This window comes from Platichthys flesus, chromosome 24 (genome assembly GCF_949316205.1).
Source record: "Platichthys flesus chromosome 24, fPlaFle2.1, whole genome shotgun sequence".
NCBI classification, from domain to species: Eukaryota; Metazoa; Chordata; class Actinopteri; order Pleuronectiformes; family Pleuronectidae; genus Platichthys; species Platichthys flesus.
The window spans coordinates 7940452-7959813 of record NC_084968.1 but is presented as its reverse complement, the minus strand read 5'-3'; positions in this window follow the sequence as shown (position 1 = coordinate 7959813).

The window sequence follows — 19362 nt, the reverse complement described above, 5'->3', positions numbered from 1 at the left end:
TGGAGAAAAACATGACAAAAATATGACTAAATAGAGAATATGGAAGAGTGTCTGGCAAACAAACATAAATGTGAAATATCAGTGCCAAGTTATGTACCAGGTGCTAAGTTGACAGAGAATTTCTCGAAGTGGATAATCTTTTGTTTTGTCAAAATAACGTGTAAAAACACACAACCACCAAAAAAACAATAATTTGAAGTATTAATATTTGGTCCTCAATCAGTTAAACCTTTATTTCTTACTTTGGAACGTGTAACATTTTCCCTGTACATAATTCGAGTGACCCCTGTTACTAAACAATCACGTAATATTTATCAATTCAAAAAAATTATAGAAAAGAAATTGTATTATTACTTGAATAGTCAGCAGAAGTCCGATGACAGTGGCCATTGTAAAGCAGGTTTATCATTTTAATTCAACTTTTCAGCTTTATTTCTCTCCTCTGTGTCCGGCCGCCTCTTTAACACCTTCACATAGGCTCTTCTAGAAACAGACAATATTGACAACTCCTCTGTGACAACAAATGGACACACTCATCAAACCCAAATTAATTTCTACAGTCGCATCGGGATTCGACTCTGAAAATGCATCCCCGTTACAAGAGGCAAGGGTTTTACCAGGCGACAAAATGGAATGGAGAAAAAGTAAAGGATCATAAAATAGAAAAGCGTTCTATACTTTGATGCACAGTGGCAAGAAATGGAAGCTGGGATTCGTGTCAGCGGGCAAGATGGATTGGCCGAGTCCACATAGGCGGAAGCTCGGGGCTTTCACAGCCTTACCCAAAACCTGTTTGTAACATCTTATTTCCAGCGTGTAGCCGGGGGCCACTTCCGTGTGTCTTAGCGGGCTGCGCTCTGCAGCCACACTGGTGTGAACCCCCTGATGACTGGCAGAGCCCTCTGATCTGGCTCCTCACACTCTCGTCCACACCCTAGGGATCGGGGATAAAGGACCCTTTCCTCTGCCCGGCCCCATTTCTCCCCCCTCCTCGACGTCTCTCCACCAACCTCTGTTTTAACAACTGCCTGCCTCCGTCACTTAAGCCTGAAACATGCTTCTGCGACTGCGTCTGCGTCGTTTCACGCCGCTGTGGCGCAAGACTCGTTTTCATTCATGCTTCCCCAACCGTTGCGCGTCTTACAAAGCAATTCCGCGCCAGAACACTAGGCGGAGTAATGCTTTTTGTCGAGACGACCTTAGAGACGCCTTCTTTCTTCTTCGTCGATTGTTTATTTACATAGCCACTGCGGCTCCTCGTAGCCTTTTTTGGCAGAAGATATGCGATAGTATGATCACTTGTATAACCTGTCAGTGACAGGTTATACAAGTGATCATACTATCGGATATCTTCTGCCAAGTGCTCTTCTATTTGGTCCATATTCGTTCTTCTAAATCTTCCGTGATTTCTGCCGGTATTATGGGGCATGAAACCGGAAATGCAGCTCCAGAGGGGATGTAGAGCAGACCAATCACAGCCTTGCGGGTTGAGTGAGCTTGCGGAGCTTTGTCGTAAATTTTAGAAAAGGGGGTCGACACCCGTCAGCGCGTAAGGAGGGATACATAAGCACGTAAGGGACCCGGAAGGGCTCTTGCGCTTACGGGCCCGTGAAAACGCAGAAGCATGTTTCAGGCTTAAGTCCCCCCCTCCCCATCCCCCTCCCCCTCCCCTCCCTTCACTGCTCCTCCTCTTGCACTTTCTCTCCCTTTCATCTCGTCTTCTTCTTTTGCCTCCCTGCCACTAGCCGTCGAGTGCAGCCAAGGCCTTTGTGTGCAGAGTGGCTCTTTATTGAGTGTCGCGCCGGCCGATAATCGCTGTTAGCGTTTATCACCCCTCCACACCAGGCCTATTAATTAGGCTTAATAGTCGAAGAGGCAACTTTTAAGGATGCGCTTGTATGGCAATAGGGCCCCGGTTATGAGAGGCCACTTGTTTGCATGCGACTTCTGAGTGTGTTGTTGTTGAGGGCTGGTGTGCGCGCACGGTTGTTACAGCGCTTGTGTGTTTGCCGGGCTCGGCTAATCAGAGGGAGCCAATTGTAACTGACATGTCTGTGGTTTATCTAGTCGATGATGTGGCGGGTGAACAATGGGGCCAGAAACAATGAGTGGGGGGAGCGGTGTCAACCGAGATTACAAACGTCTCAGGAAACAGTGAGAGCCCTTGGGGATGTCAGATCACCATATTGTGGGGCTAATGAGATGGCGACACACTGTACACAAAGGTGTTGTAAAAATCCTTTCTCTGCGATGGCTCAGGCTGCACGCCGTGACATTTCCGCAGGGTCATATCGAGGTGACACACCACGACAAGGTCTTCCGAGTTAACCCGTCTCCTAGAGAGTAAAAGCCAAGGCCGCCTTTTTGGCAGCCAGTGCTACAGATGGATGTTCTGGCAGTTAGTCGGATAGGAAGAACTGCATTGTCAACTTTAGTGACATAACGTGTCGGTTGTGTTGCTATTTCGAGCTGCTATAATCTCGGCGTAAACATGTCAGTTTCTCAACATGGGCGACTAATGTGCTCTTTCTAAAGTTCTCATAACCCAATAAAAGCTGCGGCGGCACGATTTCTATGTGGAGCCCCAGTGGAAAAAACTCCAAATATTTGTGCGTGCAATCAGAAGAGGCTTACATCGCAGACAGCACGTCCTCAAACAAATATTGGCAAAAATGTTGGGGAGGGATTTCGTTAATTGATGCTGTCCTCTTCCCCTTTTAATCACATAAGCCCTGGATGAATCTTAGTTTAATTCGCTGATAAAATGCTTTCTTTTTCCCGCCGTCCTCCGGTTCGTGCTGAAAGCTGAAGGGATCAGGCCTAATCCAAACTTCCCCCCCTCCCCGGTCCTTTCCCCGGCGTCCCATGGCTAGTCAGGTCTGGGCTGCTCGGGAGGACAGGGGGTGCGAGGAGGAAAACTGGCAAGCGGAGGTGGGGGACTGTTTGTCGGACCTGGTTATTCCGCTCCATGGATCCCATCAGGCGAGTCGTGACACGTCTCGTCTGAGGCCACGTCCCACCTGAACGCGGTGCAGGCGGTTGGACTCGATGAAGGGGAAGAGGGTATATAACTGTCTCATCTGGTCACATTCAGTTTGCGTCCCAGGAGCAGCTCGTTATGTGAAGTCGGACTGCGCCAACGCCTCCCTTTGCGAGTGGTCAGCCCACCTCTGCAACCCTTCATCAAATATTCGTTTTGTTTGACTCGACTGTTAAAATAAAGCGCTTCCAACTACGATAAGCTTATCACCCGGAAGGATTCGCAGCTGCAGCTCAATTTCCATTTTCTTTCCTCATGTTCATTCAACATTTTTTCTGGTTCTCATTGAATAAACTGTGCGCCCTCCACATTTAAAACATTCATACCATTTTTTGCCTGGAATAAGAATCTATCAACTTAAGCAGAACCTTTATCGCAGCCAGTATTTCTCATTTTGGACCGTTTCTGGAAGCCCTCCGAGCTCCAGTGAAGCTCTGCCTGTGCTTCCAGCAGGGAAGCTGCATGCGTTAACCGTTCCACAATTAACTGCTCTATGATTAGCTTCGGAGAGACAATGTAGCCCTTCCTCCCCCAACCCCTGAGCCAGTTTTGTTTGGGCATATATAGATAGAATCAAGGAGAGGACGTATGTGACGAGATGCCTGGAAAGATAGGAGGAGCGACTCTCATTAAAGAGTGAGAGCAGGTAAAGGGACGATTCAAGCATGTGATCGAGCTCTGACAGACGAGGAGCACATGTGTACCAGCAGGCATAGCCGACTGTCAACTGGCTCCTATCTTTGTCGGACATTTGCGTGCATGTGTGCCTCTGTGTGTTAGCGTGTGTGCTCATATTTATGTCTTTGTCCGTATTTATATTCAGTTGTCTCACAGTGACATCCGGACCACAGCATGAATGCAGCTGATTACAACCGGTGCTAAACCTCTCTCGCACCCAAGCGACCAGCACAAGGCCGGTTGTAAACCGTGTTTCACATTCTCTGACCCTCACAGTTTGACCCCTCTGCTCCCAGCACAGCTGTCCGCGTCATTAAACTATATTCCACAGCAGTGTTGCTGCTCAGGAATGATCTTTCTTTAAGATTACAGGGAACCTTTTTGTTGATTTTCCTACAATAAGCAATATTATGTGGTTTACTTTTTGATGTTTTTTATAACCCTCAGAGTGTAAAATTGTGATTTCCGCGCAGATATATTTTTGGAGAACAAGATTATTTTCCCATTAAATTATTTTCCTCACTGTTCACAGTTTTGATCTTGAAGGGGTGAGGTCATACTTTAAATGTAGAGAATGATCCCTGGTTCACGTACACACACGATTAAAACAAAGGATGGATCTGAAAAGCCACTTAAGACAATCTAGTTAACAGGTTTTTCTCCATTTTGTCCTCCTTTACGAAAACAACTTTCTCTTGCCTCTTTTACTCTAATTTGTCCCATATTTGGTGTCAAGCACAGATAATCGCAAGTGTTGATTTTAAGCTGAAATAAGCTCTATTATGTCAGAAGACTTTATGCTAATAAAATATTGATAAAACAACTCAAGCAGCAGTTCTGTTCGCCCGGTTGACAGGTAGCAGTTAGGGGCTGAAAACAAATGACTGTTTTACACTTGTGCAGTTGACCTGACAGCAGAAGCTAGAAAAATATGGAGATGAGAACAGCTGAACCAGGGGAAGGGGCCCTCCGATCTCTGGGCCGCATTCGGCTCACTAGACAATTTGACGATAACAAATTCTCATGACAGCAATTGTTCTTGTGATAAAAACCAAAACAAACATAGAATATCCTTTGGGATTGTTTCTTCTGGCTGGGTTTGCACTGCATGTCAGGTCAGGAGCAAGGTGAAAGAAACAGGCGTGTAGCTGCCATGTGTGATCACTGAGAAGCATCATCAAGAAAATAAAAGTAGATGTAGAACGTAATGCTTACAATATCTACTTATGTTTTTTAGGTAAAGGGCAACCCAGTGTGTCTGGTGTACAGGGACTTGCTTACCTGCTGTGAGCAATGTCCATTCCTGTGTCTGGCACATCCTGCTGTGTTTGAAAAAGGCAGGGTTCACTGTGTATGCTAGAAACCAGCTCTATAGCATCATCGTCATCACTACCACCGGACATCAGACGCCTCGTCAAAACAGAAGTTCGAGCCATCACATCAAAGTTAGTGTGATAATGTGTTATAAAATAAAAAAGACCTTTGATAGGAACACCTTTGAGCTGAACTGTGAGTTTGACTATATGTAAGATATAGTTTAACATTTAGGAAGTATACCCTTTTGCTGGTGTCATGAATATACCCCTCTTTTGTTAGTTTGGTAAATATGAAAGTGTTTGTGGAAACACAAAAATGAATCGTCCAAATGCAGCAAAATTCAACTAATTAAAATTGGTAAATACGTAGAAAAAACAAACCGTTAAAACCATCATGTCAGATTTTAACAGTAGGTTATGTGATTGACTTTACTGGTTTGCCTGGCAATGTCGAGGCTGGACCGTGACGCTCTAGAAGCTCTAGTAGGTGGATTGTGAAACCTTCCAACAATGCCAGGCTAATCACTGCTCAGATACCAGTTTGGTATCGATCTTCTCGTGTCCCTCTAAGGAAGCAAGTGAGCATATTTTCATAATATCCAATGGGTGATTACAGGAGACAGGACAGACGGACAATGTTTTCTTCTAAACATATATATATTAACAGCATTTTCAGATGTGTGACTGTGCGTTGACAGTGTATAAGTCACAGAATGCAGCTGTGCGTTCGTGCTCATTTGTATGTGTTGTGTGTGCGTGTGTGTCTTGTGTGTGGAAGAGATATGCACAGAAAGTAGTGGTGGGTTCCTGTATGCTATGTCAACACCGCAAATTGGCCACAGCAGCATGTTTCCATGTAAACACACATGCTGCGTTTGGCTATATGTGCATATGATTTAGCAGCGTGCTCCAGTGTCAGGAGGAGGCAGGTTATTATTCGGTGACTCTGGCGCTGCTATCGCCGAGTCCACATTCGTTTGCCCACATGACTCCGCTCACAAACCGGGGGCAGACACGTGAGGGTGCGTGTGTTCCACATTTAAAGGATATGTCTGAGTTTGTGTGTGCGCGCGCGCTTGTGAATGAGTTCGAACAGAAAAGGTTCAAGTTGACAAACTGCAGACGCCAACACTACTGGAGTGAGAGAGACAGAGAGAGAGACAGGGTGGGCCTGAGCAGAAAGGGTGGGGGAGAGGAGGAGATGGGGGAGAGGTGGAGGGGAGGGGTCTAAATCTGTGAGAAAACGTCTAATCCCTGGATTGCTGAAGCCTCGGAAATCCTGGAAATAGATTAGGAGCTTCACTGGCCCAGCCGCCTTTAATAAGGAGGCCCGTTTGGCTCCAAAGTCATGGCACAGCACTTGCATAATGTGCAGAGCCGCCACTTCTTGTAATTATCGTTTCCCCTATTTGGAAAATGATTCAATAAACACTGATCCACGTTGTCCCGCGCATACTGACAAGCTGCAGATGGAACACGCCGGGGCCGCGGTGCATGTGCGACACCGGCTCGGCTCCGGCCACTAATCCGAATACAGGAGGAGGATGAGGGGCGCGCTAATCGAATGAGGACTGACCGTATCGACGGGAGGATCTTTGAGCGGTTTCTCTCCAGCCGGGGCGGCCACTGAGCCGGGGAGGCTCCCGATACATTGAGAAAGGTCCGCCATCAGATATGAGAAAGTTGCAACGCTCCTCTCGACTTTATCTGCCTTCACACATCAGCAAACTTTGGTCCTTTTTTTCCCCCTCTCCCCTTTTGGCATTCTCTGCCACCAACGTTGTCGCTGATATCTTTTTCGGAATGAGCGAGCTGCGAGGCCCCGCGGTGGGGGGCGGGAGCGGGAATAAGTCATCTTCATCTATTTGCCCACAATGGGATGGTATTTTCCCCTCTCCACTGGCTCTGGTGCATGAGACCGTATATTTCTGCTTCTCGGCGGGAGGCCTGACACTGTGCGCTGGCAAATGGGTTGAAGTAAGGATTTGATCTGAGCTCGCGAAGCAGGACAAGCAAAATTTCCTGATTATGAAAAAATGAAGCGTGAACACGAAGATGAAGTGATATCACCGTGAAATCCAGTTTTCCCAAACAGCACCAGCTATGGCATCTTTTCAGTTTTGCAGATTAGTCAACTGTGACAGCCCAGAGCTTGTGATTTAGAATGCAGCCTTAATAAGTGCATTTGAAATAGAACATGACCGGGACACTTGTTGAATCGGACAAATGATATTCTGAAAAAAGCCTCTAAAGGGTAAAGGACCAATCAATAACTTCACCTTCTGCTTTTCTTTGACACGGGTACTGTCTTTTTTTATCTTTGATGTCCAGAAGGTCAGGAATGAAAAATACGGACCTTGGGGAAAGAAGCCATCAGAGCAGGTATCATGTCTGTGTACGACCACTGTAACGATGGTAAAGCTGTTATCTGTAGGTCAGCAGTGTAGTTTTAATGTTGAAGCTTTGTTTCCATCCACAGCCACTGCAGTGAGTAATTTTGGGGGATTCAAATATGACCCCATTACCAGACCACGCCTTGTCACCGTCATGCTCACCATCACAAGCAATTCATTCTCATCTATTGACGCTTCTGAAGCTCCAGTGGACAAATCCCCATCGCCATAATGGACGTGTCAAAATGACAAATATTAGCTCTGCTCGTCCTCGATCAATTAAGAAAACTAGTCAATTTCGTCATCAATAGCCCAGATAGTCGATCTAGAGCATCGATGACAGGGTCCGTGATCCGCGGCGCTCTGCGGAAATATAAGAGATTTCACTCCAGTATAAATAACTGCTGCCCTTCTGTTTTGCTCTCCTGGCTTTGTGCTGTCTCTTTCTTTTTTGCCAAAATGAGGGTAATGTGCTATGAAAGGTATCCCAGATTTCACACCTTCTGGGGCCCTGAGAGATGGAGCGACCAGCTGTCCATATCACAGCGCCCGTGTTCCTGGCTACCCCCGGCCAGAGAGCCACGGGCAGCCAGAGAGGGGGATGTGGAGGGAGCGAGAGGAGGAGAGAGAGCGCTGGCGAGCCAAGGAGAGAGAAAAAAAGAAAAAATAACCAACTGGATTGCGCCAGGTAGAACTAAACCCCATCTGAAAGAGTGTTCATATTTGTTGTGTTTACAGACATATATGTGTGTGTGGGTGTGTGTGTGTGTGCTGCAGGTGTGTGGAGATTTACAGCCAACTTATTGGGTCATGAAAAGTGAAACTCTCTTGCTTGCTCTTTCACGCGCGCACACACCAACACACACACACACTAGAGAGGCCAAGATGAGCCAGGACTGCAAAATGCCAGAAAAACAGTGACCTCAGCATCTTGGAAAATAGCGTTAAATCTGGCAATATCATGGATCACAACAACTCAGGCGCAGCTTGCAACCGTTCTGTGACATTGCCCTCGCTCAAACTGTCCAAAGTAAGATATCCTCTTACTTTCTCTGCCCACGAAACTCTCCCCCACCTGCGCCCACACACCAATCTTAAAAGCGGGTGCCATAACACTTGTGTTGTGTACTGCTCTAGGGCGCAATTTTCCATAGACTTGCTCTATATTGCCATCTGAGAGTGTTGGATGAAAATGGTATGGTTTCAGCCGGGAAGATGGACTATTATTGTGAAAATAATCATAGAAGCGCTTTGGTTTCCACCAGATACTGTATTCATGTCACTAGTGTCACTCCTGCCTTTAAATCCCACACACATGCGGAACCCCTTCCATGTGTGTACTTTCCCATATCTGTAAATGCCAATGACAAGAAGGGAAAGACAATGAGCTGATTTGCATATGATTAACAAAAAAGGTCGCTACCCAGAGTCTTATTTAAAATGAGATACAGTGCTGCATACAGGAGGAGTATCATTTTCAAAAAATGCATATCCCTCAAGATTGCTCAGGACTTTTTGTCTCTGACTTTTACAAGTTAACTTGAATCTCCTCTCAATGATGCCCTGACAAAAATAGAAATTTACTTATTTCAAACAGTGTTTTTTTTGTCCAACATCTAATGTGACTTCGAAGGCTGGAAAGAATTTTGAAATAAGTTTGGGATTTAAACTTATTGCCCCCCCCCCCAGAGAGGTATATAAGAAGATCAGTGACACTTTTATGTCTGTATGCAAAATCCTGTTAGTGGATGGTACACTTCAAATATTGTTCTGTCATTTCTCAGTCGTCTGATTGTAGTTAAAGTGCTAACTTTTTTAGTAAGTTGGATTTCAATTAGTTATTTGATGCTATAAAGTCAGGAAACATAATCATTGACGGCTTAAGACTCAAGGCTCACAATTGACCACCACTTTGCAAACTCCTGACTCCAAATGATCAAGATGGCAGCGTTGATATCCAGGGTATTTTGGCTTCATTTCTGGATAGTGGGTGAAAGTATTCTTTTTTGGTGTTATATGAAACATTTTGAAAGATGCTATACTCAATAAACTTCAGTTTTTAGCCTTGACAGAGGCAAGCTGTTTCCCATTGTTTCCAGTCTTTGTGCTTAGCTAAGCTAATTGGCTTTCGCTTCATATTCACCATATAGACATCTAACTTCTACTTTGATTCTTCAATAACTCTTTTATGCCGCGGTGTACCATGCAGAACAGTGCTGACCCAATCAGTCCTTTTTGATAGAAACACAGGATCCAAGAGGAGAATCACGTGCAAGTACTTTTCACCCTTGCCTCGCATAATAATGATACACAAACCAAATCCAGCTGAGCCAGAACCTTCATACCACACACCATATATCTCAAAGTATTTTGGTCACCCTCAGTATTCGCAGGTACAACTAATTATAGCTTAAAATACAGGAAAATAAGTATATGTGTCTTGATTAAATATTTGTGGATCTATTGCTGGTGACTGCAAAAAGTCTGGGTGTCAGGTGAACCTGTGATGCCTGTGCCGAGCACTTAAAGCTTCTTCTGAGCATAAATAATCACACATTACTTTTTCCGAGTGCTGCTCTCAGAGACGCTTCGTCTTTTAAATGGGTGCTGAGGTCAGTGGAGATGGCGGACCTAAAAGTTTTCACCTGGCGGGAGCTGGGCCATTTATTGATTGAGAAGTGCTCATTGGGCTATATCAGTGAATGATTGACTGCATGCTAATCCCGCCCATGAGCGTGGTTCAGCAGCTTCATTTTACCCCTCACTGCTTTCTGGTGGTGATCATTTATGCTTCATTTCTGACAACACACTTTCTATGTGAGAAAATGAGGGGGGGGGGGGACGAGGGAAAACCTATTTGCTGCACTTTAAATCACAAGGATTAAGTGTGTAAATGAGCGAGGGAGCATACGAGAGAGTGGCGGCCGAGAGAGAGAGAGAGAGGGAGCACAATGCGATTCCAATCACAAGTGCCAGAAATACTGAGTGAATGAGCTGCAGCAATTTATTCCAAAACAACACAAATCTTGTTCTTTTTGTTCAGATGAACGCCGGGGTTTCAGGCTCGAGAGAAAGACGGCTATAGAACAAACACAGTTAGAAGACAAGGATGCAATGCCAACAACCCTAATTATATGCTATTCATGTTCTCTCTCATCACTTTGCAAGAAAAAAAAGAGAGCTGATGTTGCTGTTTGGCGGACGGCTAATTGTGCGAGCAACAGTGCGCACCGCCAACGCATGTGGAAGTCTCGGAGGCGACTGCTGTGTGTAGCAAAAAATAAAAATAAAACTCATCGAGCGGCCTGGGCAACGTTCAGTGCCACTGTGGCTCTCTGGCATGTTGCTCTGTAGCCACTTCAGTAGCTGTATGCATATGGCGCCTGTTGTTTCCAATCACCTGGGGAGGGGGGGGGGGGGGGGGGGCTTTCTGTAGAAGGTCAGCAGTGGCAGGGACACTGCCTTTCATATTTGCACTGATTGTGGTGGCTATTTTGATTCCCCTCGGCCGCTTCGGCCAGACAACCTGCTGCTCATTCCAGTCACACACTCAGCCTGATAGAGTAGGAAGCCATTTTAAAAAGGAGTGGTCAGGCTCAGTGGAATGAAAGTGTCTTTAGTGAAAAAAAACAGAAAGAAAAAAAACTTCAATAACGGTAAAAAGCCAATTTCGGTAATATTTCTTTTCTTTTCGTGCCCTTGTCCATTTTCTGTCTGTCCTTGCGGTCGTCCAAGAATATGTCCCATCAAAGTTCTTCGCCTTGGGGTGAAGTTGGTCATGCACACACAGTGAGAAGCACATCTCTGAAGTCAATGTGATCCTCGGGCTCTCTCACTACCCCTGCAGTGTGATGGGGCACCGGGTCCCGGATCCCAACCCACGACTGCCAGAGTCTTTAAGTGGCTTTGAGATGAGAGAAGTGATAGAGGCTAAGCCCTTAATAGCCATTTCTCTGTAATCTTTCCTATGAAAGGCTAAACTATGGGGGTATTGATTTGTTTGAAGAAGGGGGGGGGGGGGGGGTTGGAAAAATGGAGGAGCGAGTGAGAAAAGTACTCCATCAGGACGGGGCATCTTGAAATGTGACAAAGCTGTTCGGCGGCCGAGGAGATAAGCCCAGATTGAGCCCATTTGATCCGATAAACGCTGCACAGTTTGCTCCGCGAGAGCAAAACAAAGACAAACTCATCAAATCCAAGTTGACAAGACTCACAAACAGCGGTGCTCTTTCTGTCTCCTCTCTCCTTCTGCCCTGCACTCTCACATTGCGGTGGTCTCATCAAAAGCCCTCTACTTTTTTCTTTCTTTTTCTTTCGGGGCTTCAACCTGCAGTCGGGCGCTCCTGTTAACAGCGCATCAGTTGTCGCAGAACCTGCACACAACCCCTGTGAGGGGGGCCGATGTGAGGGGGGTGCGCAGCGTGTGTGGTGCGACTGCTTAAGTATCACAGGTCTGTTTGCGCTGGTGTTATTTAGATGACTGCTTTCCAAATGATGCTAAGCAATGCTTCATTTGATATCTCACTGCACACGCCAGCACACATCTCCTGATAGCTACAGCCCTGAAGGATATGGTAATTGAGCTATTATTAGATGTGGCAGCGATAGAATTGTTTTCTTTGTAGTCCCACGGAATACATATTCGTCTGTTTGATGTATTAAAGGGATGTACAGTGTGCCCCTCCCGCTCGGGCATGGCGAGTGATTTAAGAACCTACACAGTGTAATCCTATTACGCACGGTTAATACTGTACACTCCAACTTTTGAGGGCAGAATTTCCACATCAGCATCGCACTGATGATTCCGCAACACCGAGAGGGAAGTGAGGGGCCGGGATCTGGGACGGTTTTCCGAGGACATTTCCTTGCAAAGTTAGTTCATCTGTCGCCCGGGGGAGGGCAGGTGGTCTCAGCCGTGTTTCTGGCCTTCTGTGTTGATGTTCGCTCCACCTGGTCGCCCCCCCCCAATAGACAGCTGTCTGCTTCCTGAAAAAAAACAACAGGAGCCCTCGTCGGCTCGGGCCAAAACCCACACTTCACGTCGCACCTCGGCCATAGTTAAGACAGCCTCTCTTTACGCCAGCCCTGCTGTCTTTCAGGGACCTGACAAAGGGTCAAGCTCTAGCTGCTTTCAGACGTGCACTAAACTCCAGATAATCTCTAGACATTCTCCGGCAAATGTCAGAGCGAGAGAAGTTTCTCACTCGTTCTGCATTGGCTCGACCGCCTCTGGTAATGAGCCTAGTTTTAGGCAAATCCAGAACCAGTCTGTTCGGAGAATCTCCCTCAAACTCCAGAGAAAGTCCAGACTCGAATTGTGAGCACAGCCTCCAAAGTTCATGTCTGAAACCAGCTCCTGTTTGGGCTGGAGCTTCACTTGAAGGAAATCATGATAAATCTGTTTTATTAATCCATCATGAGCAGGGAGATAAGCAGAGCAAGGAGGTGTCCTTGACATATTTATTACCCTGATGTCTTTTAAGACACCTCACACTTCCAGAGGGCCATAAAAGAACAAACCCTGTTGTTAGTTTTCAGTCAGACAGTGGCCAACGAACTCCTTACCTCTCTCCTGTCTTCCTCTCCAACAGTCATTAACCCTTGTGTCGAGTTTATCTTCCACACACACAAGGTTCTTGACCCCTTGGCCACCAGAGGTTACTCATTACCGCATGTGTTTGTGTGGGTCTGTGTATGTGTGTGTAAGGGGAGGGGGCCGACTGTGTCAGGAAATGATTGTCTTTCCAATAGCCAGCAGACTACGACTAGTCAAGTCAATAGGCTCCATTAAAAAGCCACTGAGTGGACTGCGGAGGGAATTAGCAATTAGACATTTATCATTTACAGTGCATTCACCCGAGGTGTGCATCCATGCAACGTTGAAATTAAATTAAAAAGGGGAATTAATGAAAGGTTTAAAAAGGGAAAAGACTCTAAGTGAAGCCTATTTGCAGGAGTTGGTAGCAGTTTGAGACACCGCGGGGCATCAAGGACTTTAAATATTCATAAAGCCAGAATGGGGGTTCCTGTTTATTTGTAACAATCCCCGAGACAATTCTCCACAGTCCATTCAAAAGAAAGTGGACAAATGGTGGAGAGGAATAAAAAAAATAAGAGCATGAACAGAACACGAGGTTGGGGAGTTGTTACTACCCCCTCATTTATGCACGGCCATGTGTGCGAGCGAGTGGGTAGTCAGGGGGGTTGAGCGTCCCCGTGGCAAAAGTCCACAGTGGCCCGAATCCGCCAGAGTTGTTGGCTAACTTGGCTGTTTGGCTCTGAGAACTAACCCCCCCCCACAGACGTCATCGGCACCGGGCTTACGCAAACACTATAGTGGGGCGATAAGCACGCGGACGTACAGTGCACTCACACACGGGGGGTGGAGTCAGAGCAGCCAATTACACAATCGCACACCATTGGATAAGAGAGGGAAGAAGATCGCTCCTCCCTGCCCTATGGACTCCCTCTCTCTCTCTTACCACACACAACACACACACACACACTGTAAGGAGGACAGAGAAATCAATACTGATCATAGGGCCAGCTGTTTTGGGCCCATCACTCCATTGTGATGTTGAATGTGAGGTGATTCATGACAGGCCGCGCTCTCCCACTCCCACGCCTCACAGAACGACTGATGGATTCCTCGCTTTCTGCTGCCCATCCCTCTACCTCTCTCTCTTTCTCTCACACACACACACACACACACACACACACACACACACACACACACACACACACACACACACACACACACACACACACACACACACACACACACACACACACACACACACACACACACACACACACACACACACACACACACACACACACACACACACACACACACACAGGGTCCGAGGTGATGAGAACGACACTGCGCAGAGGGGGTGTTTATGCAAATTAGATATGTGATACCCACCACACCCCCACGCGCTCTCGCCCATGTGCAAATCCATGCGTTATGGATAGCAGGGAACTCGGGAGGCTTAATGCAGACTAAGTGATGACACTGCAAGAGAGAATCTGCACCCCCCCCCTACTTCCTACTCCCCATCCAATTTTTCCCAGTTTGGTAAAAAAAGAGTTTTCACCATAATCGAGCAATAAGCTTAAAACTAATTTCATGCATGGCCTCTTACAGCCTCTGTAAAATAAAAAGAAATAAACGTAATGTGATTTAATATAGGAAAAAAAAAGATATATATTTTTGTTATGACCTGTATTTGTGTAAAAACAAACGGTTATTGTCCCACAGAGCAATATAGTTACAGCGCTGGCATAATAGATGATTTCTGGTGAGTGCATTAATATTTAAATCAACCGTTGCGTGGTCAAAGTTGTGCATTTGTCGAACGCTTTGCAACATCTCGAAAAACGTGACCAGCCAATCGGATGAAGGCCCACGAGGACTCGCACGTTTGTCCCCCCCCCACTCCGGGATGAAACCGGAGCTCTGCGCCCACTTGTGTTTTGTTATTGTATATTAGAATGTCAATGTGCCTATGTCTTGTTACCCATACAAAGCAGCGGCTCTGGAACATAAATACAGGCCTTGAGGTACGCTCGAGAAAATGTCACGATACGGGGAAAATATCAGATATGAAAGGGAGGAAGAAAGCAATGGCTCTGTCAGTCACAACGCCGGCATGGTGGACGAGCACACACACATGCACAGACACACACAGGCACAAACACACACACACACACGCACGATTGCCCCACGCGCAGTCAAACTAAATCACCTGGAAATGGCCCATAGATTTCTTAACACTGCAGCGTGACATGCAAATATGCACACGCACACAAACAGACAGAAATGGAGGCTGTTTGTTCATGTGTGTGGCAGACACACACATGCACACACGCACACACACTGCTTTTGACATTTGGGGATTGTTTGTTTTGGTCGACTTCAGGCGGCAAACCCCACCTGTGGCGATGATTCTGTTTTGGGTCCTGACTTGTCACACTGCGTGAGAGGCGTCAGGAGGAACGCCCGAGGCGGAACCTGCCCGAGGTATGCCCATTTGTAATTGGCTAAAACACCAGGCGGCCTGTGGCCATTTGTCAGTTTGAATAATTGATACGGCGACTGGTCACACTAGCAAACACTCTGGCACTTGGGCTCACATTCATATGCAGACATTCCTCTCTCCTTTTTTTTTTTCAGCACCACGCGTGTAATTTTCAAGTGCAATTCCATGCGATGCCATGAATTATGTATCCAGCTCCATTCAGATTAACATATAAAAACACACATTAGTCCAACTAATCAATTATGAGACGTATAGAAATGAGTGAAGATCCAGGCAAATGGAGATTAAATTGGAGAGATAGCCGGTCAAATTAGCTGCCGCTTGTTAGGGAGGGGAAGATGAGATTCTTGTCGCCCCCGCTTTCTTGTTAATACGGGCTCCATTAATAACACGCTCACTTTTCATATTGTCACTCGAGGAAAATCATGAGCCATGTAAAGAAGAAGACCAAAAAAACGAGAGAAAAAAAAAACTCCCTATTTAGCAGAGGCTGCTCCGACAGTCAGAGCCGTCAAAATCACTCAAAACTCCTTTTCCTCCCCCACAACCCTTCATTTGTTGACATGCCCTTTTCACGCAGCACCGTCAAGAGAGGGGATAGTTTTGATGGGTGCCTTATTTCTTTCATTCACTTCTTCCCCCATCTCTCCATCCCCCTCTTCCCCTTCCTCATGTCCTAATTAACTCCCTTTTGTCTAGCCATGTTTTTCCAAATGAACGCTGTGATTCTCCATCTCGGTGTTATTTCTGTCACTAATAAACGAAGGTTGCGCATGCACCGCCTGGTAATTAGTCGGAGAGAAAACAATGCAAGACTGCAGCCTTTTTTCCGGCCTTGGTTTGTTTTGGGTGCGATTCGTAACGGAGAGAAGAAGGACGGAGGAACGGAGAGAAAGGGAGAGAAGGCTACAGAGAGGAAGCACAGCCGGAACCCTGAGACTCCCTGTTGAGAGAACATAAGCTACGTCGCAGGACTGCAGAATATGCAGCCCTGGCTACGAAGGCCGGATTAGCGATGGCGGAGCATTGTACTGGCCTCAGCATGAAAACAGTGGGCATGTATACACCCTAATGAATCTGTCATTAAATTTGAAGTGGTTGGAAATATTCTGGGAAGGAGATCACGACCGTCTAAGTTAAAGGGCATCCTTCCATTGAGATTACTTTATGCAGTATTCTGTTGTTATTTTCTGAATTTGAGTGCAGGGTTAAGTTGACTTTCTGTTGACATGGTTGGATAGACTATAAACTGATAAAGGCTTAAAAACAGAGGTTCAAATGTTTGAATAAAGTTTTTAAACTTCTTACGCAGATTAATACACAGGAAAAATTAAACTGTTAATGGAAACCATTCGTTCCTCACTTTATCAGACTGTTATATAAGACGATGGGTTTTCAAGAAGCCTCAGGGAAAGCAGGATATACTGAATCTTTATGTATTTTCTGCTTTGCCGGTGTAAAATCTGTGATCAATCAAGGGTGATACAAACCCGTTGAATATTCAATAGCTTAATTTTGTTTGGCTTCATTTAAATGTAGTCAGAAAATTGTCCGATTCACCATAATGACATCCCCATATGTTTGAGAAGCAGGAGCAGATTGAGATGATCGAACTTTCAGCTGCTTGTCTCAGCTCTACGCCCAGACGGTGGATGTGATCACACGGACACAGCGTGCGTGACTCTTACCTGTCATGATTTTGTGCGCGTGCGGGCCCTTGTGTTTGTGCGACGCATGTGCATGTCGGCATCCGAGAGACACATTTGCAATTCACACAGCAGCCTTTGTCCCAATCGCTGCCTACTTACACCGCTTCCTTTTTTGGTTTATATGTTTTCCTCTGTGCATTGTTTTGGCCTGCAGCTATTGTATCTGTTTAGATTGACTGGTGGTTTGGCTTTGCCTCTTGGCTTCGGGATTGGGAGTGGGCTTGCAGAGAAGGGGAGGGGGGAGAATACCGAGACAGGCACAGGGTCTTGATCTCCCACGCTACCCCCCCTTATCTCTACCTAAATATTCATTCACTGTGTACACCCCCCCCCCACACACACCAAAACAAACAAGACATTTCCTTTCCTCTTTATCTCTTTGGTCTCATGCAATCGCACTGTCTCGCCTTTGCGAGTGCTCCCTGTCACTCGGCCCCTCGCTTTTTTTTTTCTTCTGCTTTTTTTTGTCTCATTCCATACTCCTTTATTCTCTCCCTCTGTCTCTCCTCATTTCTCCCCTCTCAGGTTTAGGAGAGAGGGAGGAGTGCCAGTGATTAGGAGGCGTTAGAAAGAATGGACGTGCTGTTCCCATAAACCGCTCTGTGCTGTCAACACCAGCTTTGGTGGAATGGAATCAGATAAAAAAAAAAAAAAAAAAAGAATCACTGAGTGCGTGCGTGTGTGTGTGTGTGTGTGTGTGTGTGTGCGTGTGCGTGCAAGAAGGGTGGGGGGCAATTAGGAGTGTAGCCCGCCAGCACCAGTGAGACACATGACTCTTTTTGCGGACTACTGTAAAGTCAGTTTGCCCTTCAGCTGAACTGTGGCTCCGCCGAGCCAGGCCAGACAGAGATGAGAGGTGGGGAACGAGGGAGGAAAGAAAAAGGCTGCGAAAGGACCGACTCACAGTGGTGGAATTAATACCCCCCACCGACCCCTCCTCACTCGCGCACACACACACACACACAAATATTTGGCAACATACGGAGCGGGTGATGTGACACTTTGGCAGGGCACGGGGAGGGGGGGGTGAAGCAGTTTGGCAGAGTCTACCAGGGCAAAGGGAAGCAGAAGTTCCAGTGGCATTATCAGCTGCCTGCTGTGACTCTTGCCTTTCTCTCTCTGTTCATAAAATCATATTATTCTTAACACAATTACGATCACGCCATGTTAACACCAGAGAACACGCACTTGGGGATTTACACTTTACGTCCGTCGAACCTGATTCTACATTTGGAGGATTTTTCGACGGCAAAAGTGAAATGTGAGGAGTAAGATCTTATTGGGATAACTCCAATGATGTTCCTCCGATGTTCCCAAGTAAATGTTTTAATCAGGCGATGGATATGGAAATAACTCGTGCAACGTACAAGTGCTATCGGGACTGCAGACAGAAAACATTCTCACATTGTGCGTGTTTTATTGAGAGTTTAATCACATCTACAGTTACAGAAGGCTAAATCATACTTTATATAATTTTAAACCAAAGAACACAAATTGGAAGTGGCAACCTGTCGCCCCAATGTCAGCTGGGATTGGTTCCAGCCCCCCCCCCCCCCCCCCCCCACGACAGAACTCATTATCACAGAATAACTTATTATAAAGCAGTTATTGACGAGTACACTGAAATTAGAAGTTATGCAGAGTCACAATTTTTGAATTATGTTGAGTTATGCTCAAGTCATTATAATAATAACAGTTAACATTAGCATAAGTGTCAGTAGCCACTTCCTATACATTAATCTGCCACCGGTGCTGGGGGAGGGCCTGGGATCGAACTACCCACCCTCTGGTGAGCGGACAACCCACTCTATCACCTGAGCCTCACATCTTCATGTGGACGAATTCAAATTTCCATGTCTTCACGAGTATTCTGAAGAGCTTTCACTCCTGCTGAGATTCAAAGCTTTGCATTCATTTAATGAAGATGGATAATAACTCTGTGTTCTGCTCAAGGGTGTAAATGTAAATATGGCTTTCGTTTTCTCCAGAAGAGGCATTTTGAGTAAACTGTTCCTAAACACAAACACATGTAATGACAAGTCCAACATCTGTTCTGCAAAGTGAATGAAAAATCCTCATGGGGAAATGTTCTCTTAACTTTGACATATAATATAAAAAGCTATGGGTCACTCTTTCTCACAGCCGGTGTTTGCTTAGTTTATTATTGTTTAACCCAGATAT